The sequence below is a fragment of the Miscanthus floridulus genome, unplaced genomic scaffold, assembly GCF_019320115.1.
Source record: "Miscanthus floridulus cultivar M001 unplaced genomic scaffold, ASM1932011v1 os_1181_4, whole genome shotgun sequence".
Lineage (NCBI taxonomy): Eukaryota > Viridiplantae > Streptophyta > Magnoliopsida > Poales > Poaceae > Miscanthus > Miscanthus floridulus.
Window position 1 is genome coordinate 8,814 of NW_027097572.1, and position 11,187 is coordinate 20,000.

At 48.8% G+C, this 11,187-nt stretch overlaps 1 pseudogene; it reads right to left on the minus strand.

Annotated features, from left to right (window-relative positions):
* Positions 1 to 570: 570 nt before the first annotated feature.
* LOC136533774 (anthocyanidin 3-O-glucosyltransferase 6-like) lies at positions 571 to 2,868 on the minus strand (annotated as a pseudogene).
* Positions 2,869 to 11,187: the final 8,319 nt, after the last annotated feature.

Below are 11,187 nucleotides of genomic sequence, written 5' to 3' on the forward strand. Positions count from 1 at the left end.
GATCCCAAGGGCGGAGCACTCCGCATAGAACCCCTAGCGCGCCGTGGCAGGGCGGTGGATGCCGACGGGGGCGAGGGTCGCCGAAGAGGGAGAAGATGCCGGCAGGAAGAAGATGAGCCGTCGGGACGCAGGCAAAATCGACCGCCCGTGTGGCTGGCCTAACACACAGCGGCGGTCCGTTAGCCGCGTCCAAAACTAAATCTATTTGCAGGCTAACGGACAAAAACCTGCAAGCATCCCATAAACAGATATAATTAACGAAGGTAAAACCAATCTCCATCAGGATCAGGGCATCAAACACGAAACACGAATAGATAGTGACAATTGGAGAAAATTGGATATTAAGGACAGACTCCAATTGTTATGCTTCGCAATATTGCCATTTGTAAACTCGACTTCCTAAAAATAGCCCTCCAAATATGTGACACTTGATTTTCTTGCTATATTTTCTCTCTCTTCTAGTATTGCTCTCTGTATTTGGCACCTGAAATGACGTTTTTACCCTTGTGGTCTTTTTTGCACTGTACGTACGTGGAGAGCCCGACGTTTCGAGTCGCCCTGACCGATCGAGCTTCATCTTGCCGCCGCCCACCACAATCCTGGCCTCCCGCGCCGGCTACCATGGACGGCCAGCCGCCCGATGCCATGGCTGCGGACGCCCATGGCCAGGCAGCAACCCGCAGACGGCCTGGCCACGCGCGCTCAAGCACTGGCCGCGCCGGGCGCTGTAGACCTGACCGCGTCGGGCATTCAAGACCTGGTCGCGCCGGACGTTCAGGGCGTTGAAGACCTGGCCACGCCGGGCGTTGAAGACCTGGCCGCGCTGCCTGCCTGCCCTGGCGGCGGCCAGCCAGCTTGCATGCCTAGGCGGCGGCGGCTAGCCAGCGAGCGCCACGGTTAGGCGTCCAGGACCGGTTGGTACAGACGGAAAAAATCAGAAGGTGCGAGCAAACATGGCCACTTCTTTTTTATCTGCAACCGTGTTTTTCTCTCACAAATTTCTCCAGCGTTCCTCCAAACCATCCAAATTCCTCCATAATTCCTCCAAACGAACATGCCCAACAGAACAGAAATGTCTTTTTACTGTTTTTAGGAGCCAAATACATGTATAGATATTAAAAAAAGAGAGAAAATACACACAATGGCATTGAAAACAAATATCATATGTTTGGAGACCTATTTTTACGACGTTAATGTTACGAATAGCAAAACTGCTAAGCGCAACTATTAGAGTCCCAAATATCCACTGACAATTCGAAAGCACATGCAAAGGTCCGTGGCATCACTCTTTCGGGTCCACAGCGCCTTGGATAAGCGCATCATACAGCCTCTCCAGGCAGACGACTGACGATCCGCCGTGCTCCACGGCCTTGCGGCACGCAGCCTTCATCTCCACGGATTTGTTCCTAATCTTCCTCGCCGTCTCGCCGTCGTCCATGAGAGCTTTAACCGCTCGCTCCAGCTCGGCAACCTCAACGAAATTGTTTCTCTTCTTGTCCACCTTCATCGCCCCGGCGACGCCCATATCTGCCACAAGCGTGAACGCGTTGAAGTGCTATTCGGCGGCGTGCGGCCACGGCAGAGTTGGCACCCCGAACCACAGGCTCTCGACGATCGAGCTCCAGCCGCAGTGCGTGACGAAGCGACCCACAGCGGCGTGGGCTAGTATCTCCTTCTGTGGCGCCCTCTTGGACCACACCAGCCCTCTCTCCTTCGTCTTCTCCAAGAAACCCGCCGGGAGCAGCTCCGCGAGGTTTGCGTCCGTGGGCAGCTTGCTGCAGAGGGGCTCTGGCTGTCCACGCAACACCCAAAGGAAGCGGTGGCCACTGCGCTCCAGGCCCCGTGCTATCTCGTGCACCTGGTGCGTGCTGAAGTACCCGCCGCCGCCTCCGAAGCATAGGAACAAGACGGAGGCTGTTGGCTGTGAGTCGAGCCACCGCAGGCACTCGTTGACCAGCTGGATCCGTGGCGCGATGGCGACCACCGGGCCGATCGTATATACCGTCGGGGGGCCGGACCCCGCGCGTGCATCTCCCGCCGGTAATAGCTGCAAGAACGCTTGGCTCGAGCTCGGCAATGGTGTTGATCATGATGCCGTTGGTCTCCATGTAGCGCCTACAATTATACAAGAACCAGTCGTATGTCGAGATCTTCCTGTTGTCCAGTCCCGTCGGGAGGCAAGACGCCGGCACCGGCGGGAGCAAAGGCATGTCCAACCTGCCCTCCAACTCCTCAAACTCGACCCCGGGGTCCACATCCTCGTCGAGCGCCGGGGAGCGCAGCAAGACCGCGGCCATCGCGGCGCTGCTGATGAGGAAGACGTAGGCCGGCACGCCCAGCTCCTGGGGCGCGTCGAGGAGCGTCGTGCAGAAGATGTCGACCACGACCGCGGCGACCGGGCACGTAAAGCCGGACACTTACGATCGCCTTGAGTAGGGGCACGTACAGCTGCACGTAGCGGGAGACGAACTCCTCGATGCCGGTGTGGTCGGTCGGGGGCTCCGCAGCACGGAGGTGGTGGAAGCGGATGTCCAGGCCGCTGGCTTCGTCTCGGCGTATGCGCTCGAAGATCTCGGCCTCCCACTTCCCCGTCAGCGACGGCACGACGAGCACATTGACGGTGAGGGAGCGGCCGCTGATGGCGAGTAGTCGCTTGCCGACCTCGACCATAGGCGCAAAGTGACTGACGCCCCATAGGGCCACCAAGACAACAGTCGGCTTCGCCGCTGGCGTACCACTACCAGACTGTGACGGAGGCGTTGAGCTGCCCTTTCTTTGGCGTCGCCTAGTGAATGGAGAGCGGATTGATCGGAGCCGCACACCATCCATCTTACCAATCATCAGAGTGACTCCGGGCTCCACTTCTGGAGGTAGGTGCCAACTGCCAAGCCCGTTGCATTAGATCGGCGAAGAGTTTGGTAAGATGGATGGTGAGGATCATCGAGGAAAGAGATCGACGGTGAGGGTGGTCGTTATTCTAGCGTCAGAAATTTTAAGACCACATCTCACAACAACCTCCGTGTTCAGTAATATTACTCATAGACTGTCTCCAACAACACCACTCAAACGTAAAAATAGGTGATTTACAGTGTTTTGGGTACTAAAAACGACCTCCAACAGAACACCCAATCAAAGGACGCATTTTGCGTACGAGCCAGATCGAAAGGCAAATAAGCGTCTCGCGAGAGAGACGACGCAAATGTCTGGCGCCGTAGTGGTGGGCCCGCGGCGAGGTGCGGCTCGCGACGGGGCATGGCCGGCGCTTCTAGGCGAGCCGGTCGGATATGCTCGCCGCCGCCTAGATCCGACCACCACGAGCGCAGATCCGGCCACCAGCGGCGGATCCGGCCACCACAGTCACGGATCCGGTTCTGGAGAAGGAGCGCCGCCTGGTTGTGGAGGAGGGGCCGCACGCGAGAGAGAGAGAGAGAGAGGGAGGGAGAGGGAGGCGCCACACGGCCGTGCCGTGCTCCTCGCGCCGTGGTGGAGAAAGAGCGCCACCCGGTGCTCCCCATCCCGGGCGCGTCGTGCTCCGCGCGCCGTGCTGGAGAAGGAGTGCCGCCGCCGTGGACAAGGAGTGCCGCCGTGCTTCGTGCTCCGACCTCCGCGCGCCATGGAGGGGAGGGGAGAGGGCGTCGGGCTGGGGGCGCCGTCGGGATTGGGAGGGCAAGGGAGGGGACGGGGCGCCGCTGGATGGAGGGGAGGGGAGGGGAGAGGGGAGAGGGCGTCGGGCTGGGGGCTAGGAGGGGAGCCGGCGTCGGGCTGGGGAGATGGGTGGGCGGTGGAGAGACCGAGGAAGAAGAAGGCTGATTTGAGTTGTCTGTTGGAGAATCTAAATTTTATGTAGGGACATTTTTCACTGTGCATGATCTAAATCAGAGAATGAGTGTCGTATTTAGGTCTCATTGTTGGAGATAGTCTTAGGGCAAGCTTCAGCTCCTCAGAAAAAGATTCGGCTTGAGCTTCTTTGGAGGAGTGAGGCTCCGGCTCCTCCAAATATAGATTCGGTTCTAACTTTTTTTTGGAGGAGTGAGGGTGTCTTTGGTAGGAATTCCTTCTGCTCGGAATCCTCTGACTCAAACATTATATATGTAGTGTTGTTATAATATATTTTTCTCTCTCCTCTCTATCTCTCTCACCGACACACATGGAGCTGTAGGAGCCAATTTTTTTTAACTTCACTGGCTCCTACGTGGGCTGTGAAAGGAGGAAAGAAGAGAGAGTTTGGGATTCCATAAGCAGTGTGCCACAGTGCTTTTGCAGGAAGAAGCCAGAGCTGCTGGATCCGTGCCGAATGGGCCCTGACTTTTGTGTGGAAGCTAAATCTGTTTTACAGGGCGTAACTATTTTTTTCAAGTCCGGGAATACAGGGCGGCGGCGGCTCGGCGGCAGTTCACGCGCGCATGCAGCATTTAACTTGCGTCACCCTTCTCCTCGGCTCCCACGCTGCATGCAGCTGGCCGTTACACTCACAGCGCATGCATGTTCTCTCGAGCGAGACCAGTAGTACTACTCCTATACGAAGGCAAGCACTATAAGTTCTCTGGATGCATCCTCTTTTCTCTAGTGGCCATCTTCTCGCTGCATGAGTAAGCAGCATCTTCTTCTGCGAGACTAGTGCAGAATCTAACATTTTTGTGCAGCGACGAAGATGGCAGAGGTGACTGCGGCTGCGGAGGCTGGAGCGGCGCAGGCAAGGCAGCAGTTCGCCATTGCTTAGCGCATGCGTCGGAGGGCACAGAAGGAGCTCGGCCGTGCTCGAGTGCTCCGTGTCTGCGCCATCCGCATGCGACGGCAAGCGCAGGCCGAGCTTGGCCGCGCGCGAGTGCTCCATCTCCGTCAGCAAGTGGAGCTCCGCCGTGCGGGAGCTTTGTCCAACACTGGTGGAGCTCATCCGCTCACAATAATGGACAAAAGTGAAGCGGACGGTGATGATCACGGCACCGACTTCGACAGCATTCGGTACGTTCCAGAATCACTGCTCGGGGACACCTGTGTTCCAGATTCATTCGAGGACACCGAAGAAGAAGCTAGTATTGCTGCACACGTTGCTGCTAAAGCAGAAAAGGATGAGAAAGCCCTTGCGATTGTCCGTCCAATGATGTTTAAAATCATCTTCCCTAATTTTCCTGAACTACACAAGTGATGCGAAACAAGCGATGGTGTACTCTTGTTTTTTTAATCTAATCGGTTACATGCAGTAGGAGTACATTTTTGTGAAACACTAAGTGAAAGCTCTAGTTTGGTTTTGGTTAATTGATGAAACCCTAAGTGCTAACCTAGTTTATCAAGATGATTATGAGATAGGTAGCACTACTCCAAGTGATGAAGCAATGGCGAAGATCATGACAATGGTGATGGCATGGTGATGGTCAAATGCTTAAACTTGGAAAAGAAGAAAGAGAAAAACAAAAGGCTCAAGGCAAAGGTATAAAATATAGGAGCCATTTTGTTTTGGTGATCAAGACACTTAGTGAGTGTGATCACATTTAGGATTGATAGTCGTACTATTAAGAGGGGTGAAACTCGTATCGGAATGCGGTTATCAAAGTGCCACTAGATGCTCTAACTCATTGCATATGCATTTAGGATCTAGTGGAGCGCTAACACCCTTGAAAATGTTTGTGAAAATATGCTAACACATGTGCACAAGGTGATACACTTGGTGGTTGGCACATTTGATCAAGGGTAGTGAAGTTTAGGTGCAAGGGCAAGAAACTCCACCGGCGGAGTATCCGCCCGTAGAGTGCGGATAGTCCGACGGTGCCACCGGCGCCCTAGACAGAAAAATTGGAGGTCACTGTGAGTGATCGGACGCTGATCTTGGGTGGACCGGCGCGTCCGATCAGGCGTAGCAGAGAGGTCGCCAGTTTCGGTGTTGCACCGGACGCTGGACCTGAGATGCACCGGACGCTAGTTTCTGCGTCCGGTCAAACTGACATGGCGACACAGTGACTAGGGTTTAGCACCGGACGTTGGTCTGTGTCCGGTCAAGGTAGACCGGACGCGTCCGATCAAAGAAAACCGGATTTGGACCCTTACTGTAAACAACCGGGCGCTGGTGGTTCAGCGTCCGGTTAGTTTTGCCGGAGCGTCCGATCAGTTAATAGCCGTTGTGATCTGGCGGCTCAAGTTTAACTCAGAATGACACGTGGCTTACATCTGTGGACCGGACGTTGTGTCTAGGGTCCGATTAGTATGACCGTAGTGTCTGGTCAGAGCACGATTTGCCCAGTGAAGGGGTATAACGGCTCTATTTGATGGGGGCTCTATTTATAGCCCCATGGCCAGCTCAAGGGACAACTCTTACACATTTTCATTGACATAGCAACCTTGTGAGCTTAGCCAAAGTCCTCCCACTCATCTCCATCATTGATTCATCATCTTTGTGAGATTGGAAGAGAATCCAAGTTCATTGCTTGAGTGATTGCATCTAGAGGCACCTGGTATTCGTGTTGCGCTGCGGATTTCGCTTGTTACTCTTGGTGGTTGCCACCACCTAGACGGTTGGAGCAGCGGTGGAGGATTGGCATGAGTTGGTGATTGTTCGTGGCCATCTCCGGTGATTGTGAGGGGAGTTGTACCTTCTCCGGTGGAGCGCTGAAAGGTAACTCTAGTAAATTGCTCGTGTCATTGAGTTACCTCACTTGTGGGTCGGTTCTTGCGGTGTCCTATCATGTGGACGAGGTTTGTGAAACACCTCTTAGCCGTCGAACCACCAAGTGTTGGTCGACACAACGGGGACGTAGCGTGTTGGCAAGCATGTGAACCTCAGGAGAAAATCGATTGTCTTTTGTCTTTTGCATTCTCCCGGTGATTGGCTTAATCTTTATCTTGTGATTGGTTCATCCCCTACACGTCGATATAATCACCCTACTCACCTATTTATATTCTTGCAAACTAGTTGATACAAGCTCTTTAGTGTAATTAGAATTGAGAGCTTGCTTTATTATTGTCATTCATCTAGTTGAGCTCTTTAGAGTAGCAAGGTTGAGAGCTCTTAGTGAGTAGTTATATAGCAAGTTTGTGTGCCTAAGTAATCATTGCAACTAGAATTGTTGGATAGGTGGCTTGCAACCCTTGTAGAGCTAGAGCAAGTTTGCATTACGCTATTTGTCACACTAATCAAATTGCTCTAGTTGATTTGTAGATTTTTAAATAGGCTATGCACCCCCCTCTAGCCATATTAGGACCTTTCAAGTGGTATCAGAGTCGTGGTCACTGTTTGATTTAAGGCTTAACAACCTCGGTGTCAAATTATGGCTCAAGTTGTGTTCAACTATGTGGGGAGCAAACCACCGTTCTTTGATGGCACATGCTATGATTATTGGAAGAGAAAGATGAGGATGTATCTTGGTTCAATCAATGATCAAGTGTGAGAAGTGACCGAGAATGACTATCTATCATTGATCTCGATGATCCCACCAACCAAGATAAGATCAACAAGCAATGCAATACAATGGCTCTCAACACTATATATAATGCCATTGATTCCAAGGTGTTTGAGCAAATCAAGGATTGTGAAAGAGCAAATGAGGTGTGGAAAAGATTGGAAGAAACATATGAGGGCACACTGGCGGTGAAGAGTGTCAAGTTGTATATCCTCAAGGACAAATTGACAAGCTTCAAGATGAAGGATGATGAGAGCATTCTGGAGATGTTCCATCGATTGTAAGTAATTGTCAATGACTTGAAGGCTTTGGGAGAGAAGATCAAGGATGATGACATCTCTCATTGGTTCTTGATGTGCCTACCTCCAAGATTTGAGATGTTAAGATTGCTAATCATAAGAGAAGGATTGAAGGATATTACCCCCAACCAAGTACTAGGTGATGTCATGACACAAGAGACATATCGTGTGGAAAGGGAGGGGGATGACAAGGATGACAAGAAGGAAGAAGAAGACAAGAAGAAGAAAAGCATAGCATTCAAGGCTAGCTCATCATCATCAAAGAACAAGGGCAAGTCCAAGAAAGAATCAAGTGATGATGATCTTAGTGATATTGATGATGAAGCTATGGCTCTCTTTGTGCGCAAGATGGGCAAGTTCATGAAGAAGAAGGGCTATGGTGCAAGAAAGAGAAGAGATCACACCAAGAAGAAAGAGTATGTGAGAAGATGCTACAATTGCAAAAGCCCCGATCATGTAGTAGCAAATTGTCCATACAATAGTGACAATGATGCGGATGAGAAGAAGAAGCACAAGGAGGATAAGAAAGAAAAGAAGGAGAAGAGAATGACCTTCCAAAAGAAGAAGAAGGGTGGAGGCTATGTGGTCACATGGGATAGTGATGGCTTTTCGGATAGTGATAGCTCTAGTGATGATGACAAGAAATCTATCAAGAGAGCACTAGCAAGCATTGCCATCAACAACAAGCCCTCCATCTTCGACACTCCATCGATGTGCCTCATGGCAAAACCTACCAAGGTAAAATATGATGTGAGTGATGATGAAGAATGTGAAAGTGATGCTTGTAGGAGTGATGATGATGATGAGGAGTGCTCCAAGGAGGAGCTCATGGACATGTGTGAGCAAGTGCATACTTGCTTTGAGATGAAGAGAAAGGAGTGCAAGGAATTGAACAAGAAAGTCAAATTTCTTGAGCAATCCCTTGATGAGCTCAATGCCACTCATGAGAGGCTAATGGAAGCCCATGAGAAGCTTGGTAAAGCTCGCTCTAAGCTTGAAAAGGCTCACTCCTCTTTTATTGAGCAAGTCAAAGTGGAGAAAGCCAAGAAGGAGCAAGTGATCATAACATGTGATGTGGGACTAACATGTGATCTTATTGATGAATCTTTTCATGAACCCATTATTGTTGCTTCTACTAACACTTCTTGTAGCACAATCATTACTACTCCACCTATGAATGATACATCACTAATGGTGGAAAATGAGAACCTCAAGAAGGAGGTGAATGAGCTCACTCATGCCTTAGGCAATGCCTATGGTGGAGATGTCCGCTTGCTAAAGTGCTTGGGTAGCCGAAGGTTTTCTCTCAACAAAGAGGGATTAGGCTATACCCTCAAGAAAGGCAAGGCAGCCTTTGTCACTCCCAAAGTTAGCTTTGTGAAGGGCAATGGTCAGTTTTGTAATAGATGCAAGCAAGTTGGGCATATAGAGCAAAATTGCAAGACCAACAAGAACAAGTTACCTAATGTATCATCAATTAAATTTGATTCTTGTTACATGCTTTATAAGGGTACCAATTGTGTGAAGGCTAAGTTCATTGGTACACCAATTGTGGGCCCAAAGAAGAAGGCCATTTGGGTACCAAAGACCTTGGTGACTAACCTACAAGGATCCAAGCAAGTTTAGGTACCTAAAAGAAATTGATCTTCTTTTGTAGGTAAATTATAAAGCCAGAGGAAGGCATTGGGTGCTTGATAGTGGGTGCACACAACACATGACCAGTGATCCAAGAATGTTCAATTCAATCAATGAAAGCAAGAGCAATAGGATTGATAGTATCACATTTGGTGACAATGGCAAAGGCAAGGTCAAAGGGCTTGGTAAGATTGCAATATCCAATGATTTAAGCATTTCCAATGTGCTACTAGTAGAGAGCTTGAATTTCAACCTATTATCGATAGCTCAATTGTGTGATCTTAGTTTCAAGTGCATATTTGGTGTGGATGATGTAGATATCATAAGTGTAGATGGCTCTAACTTGATATTCAAAGGATTTAGATATGAGAATCTATACTTAGTTGATTTCAATGCTAGAGAAGCTCAATTGTCAACATGTTTGATCACTAAGTCTAGCATGGGTTGGTTATGGCATAGAAGGCTTAGTCATGTTGGAATAAAACAATTAAACAAGTTAATCAAGCATGACTTAGTTAGAGGCTTGAAAGATGTCACTTTTGAGAAAGATAAGCTATGTAGTGCATGTCAAGTCGGAAAACAAGTTGGTAATACACATCCTAAAAAGAGCATGATGAGCACATCTAAGGCATTTGAGTTGATGCACATGGACTTGTTTGGACCAACCACATACACTAGCATTGGTGGAAACAAATATGGATTTGTGATTGTGGATGATTTCACTAGATACACATGGGTGTTCTTTCTTGTTGACAAGAGTGATGTGTTTGCAACATTCAAATCATTTGTCAAAGGCATTCACAATGAGTTTGAAACAACAATCAAGAAAGTTAGAAGTGACAATGGTAGTGAATTCAAGAACACTAGAGTTGACGAGTTATGTGATGAATTTGGAATTAGACATCAATTCTCGGCCAAGTATACTCCTCAATCAAATGGGCTAGTTGAAAGAAAGAATAGAACCTTGATTGATATGGCAAGATCAATGTTGAGTGAGTACAATGTAAGTCATTCATTTTGGGCCAAAGCAATCAACACGGCTTGCTACTATAGCAACCGACTCTATTGTTACCCTATGATGGAAAAGACACCTTATGAGCTATTGAATGGAAGAAAGCCCAACATAGCATACTTCTGGGTTTTTGGTTGTAAATGCTATATATTGAAGAAAGGCACTAGATTAAGCAAGTTTGAAAAGAAATATGATGAAGGTTTCTTGCTTGGTTACTCCACTACTAGCAAGGCTTATAGAGTTTGGAATTTGGCTAGTGGTACTCTTGAGGAGGTTCATGATGTGGAGTTTGATGAAACAAATGGTTCCTAAGAGAAAGATGAGAATCTAGATGATGTAAGAGGCACTCAATTGGTCAATGCAATGAAGAACATGAACATTGGTGAGTTAAGGCCTAGAGGGGTGGTTGATGTTGAAGATGACAAGAATCAAGTGTTCTCTAACTCAAATGTGCAAGCTAGCGGTTCTCATGATCAAATCCAAGCAAGCACTAGTAATGGCAATGTGCAAAATCAACAAATGGCTAGTTCATCATCTCAACCAAGTGATCAATCAAATGCTAGTAATCAAGTGCAAGTGCTTCAACCAACCAATGTTGCAAGAGATCATCCATTGGACACTATCATTGGTGATATTTCAAGAGGTGTGCAAACAAGATCAAGATTGGCTTCATTTTGTGAGCATTTCTCATTTGTGTCATCCATTGAACCTAAGAAGATAGATGAAGCTTTGAGGGATGTTGATTGGATCAATGCTATGCATGAAGAGCTAAACAACTTCACAAGAAACCAAGTATGGGATTTAGTTGAGAGGCCTAAGGATCATAATATGATTGGAACTAAGTGGGTCT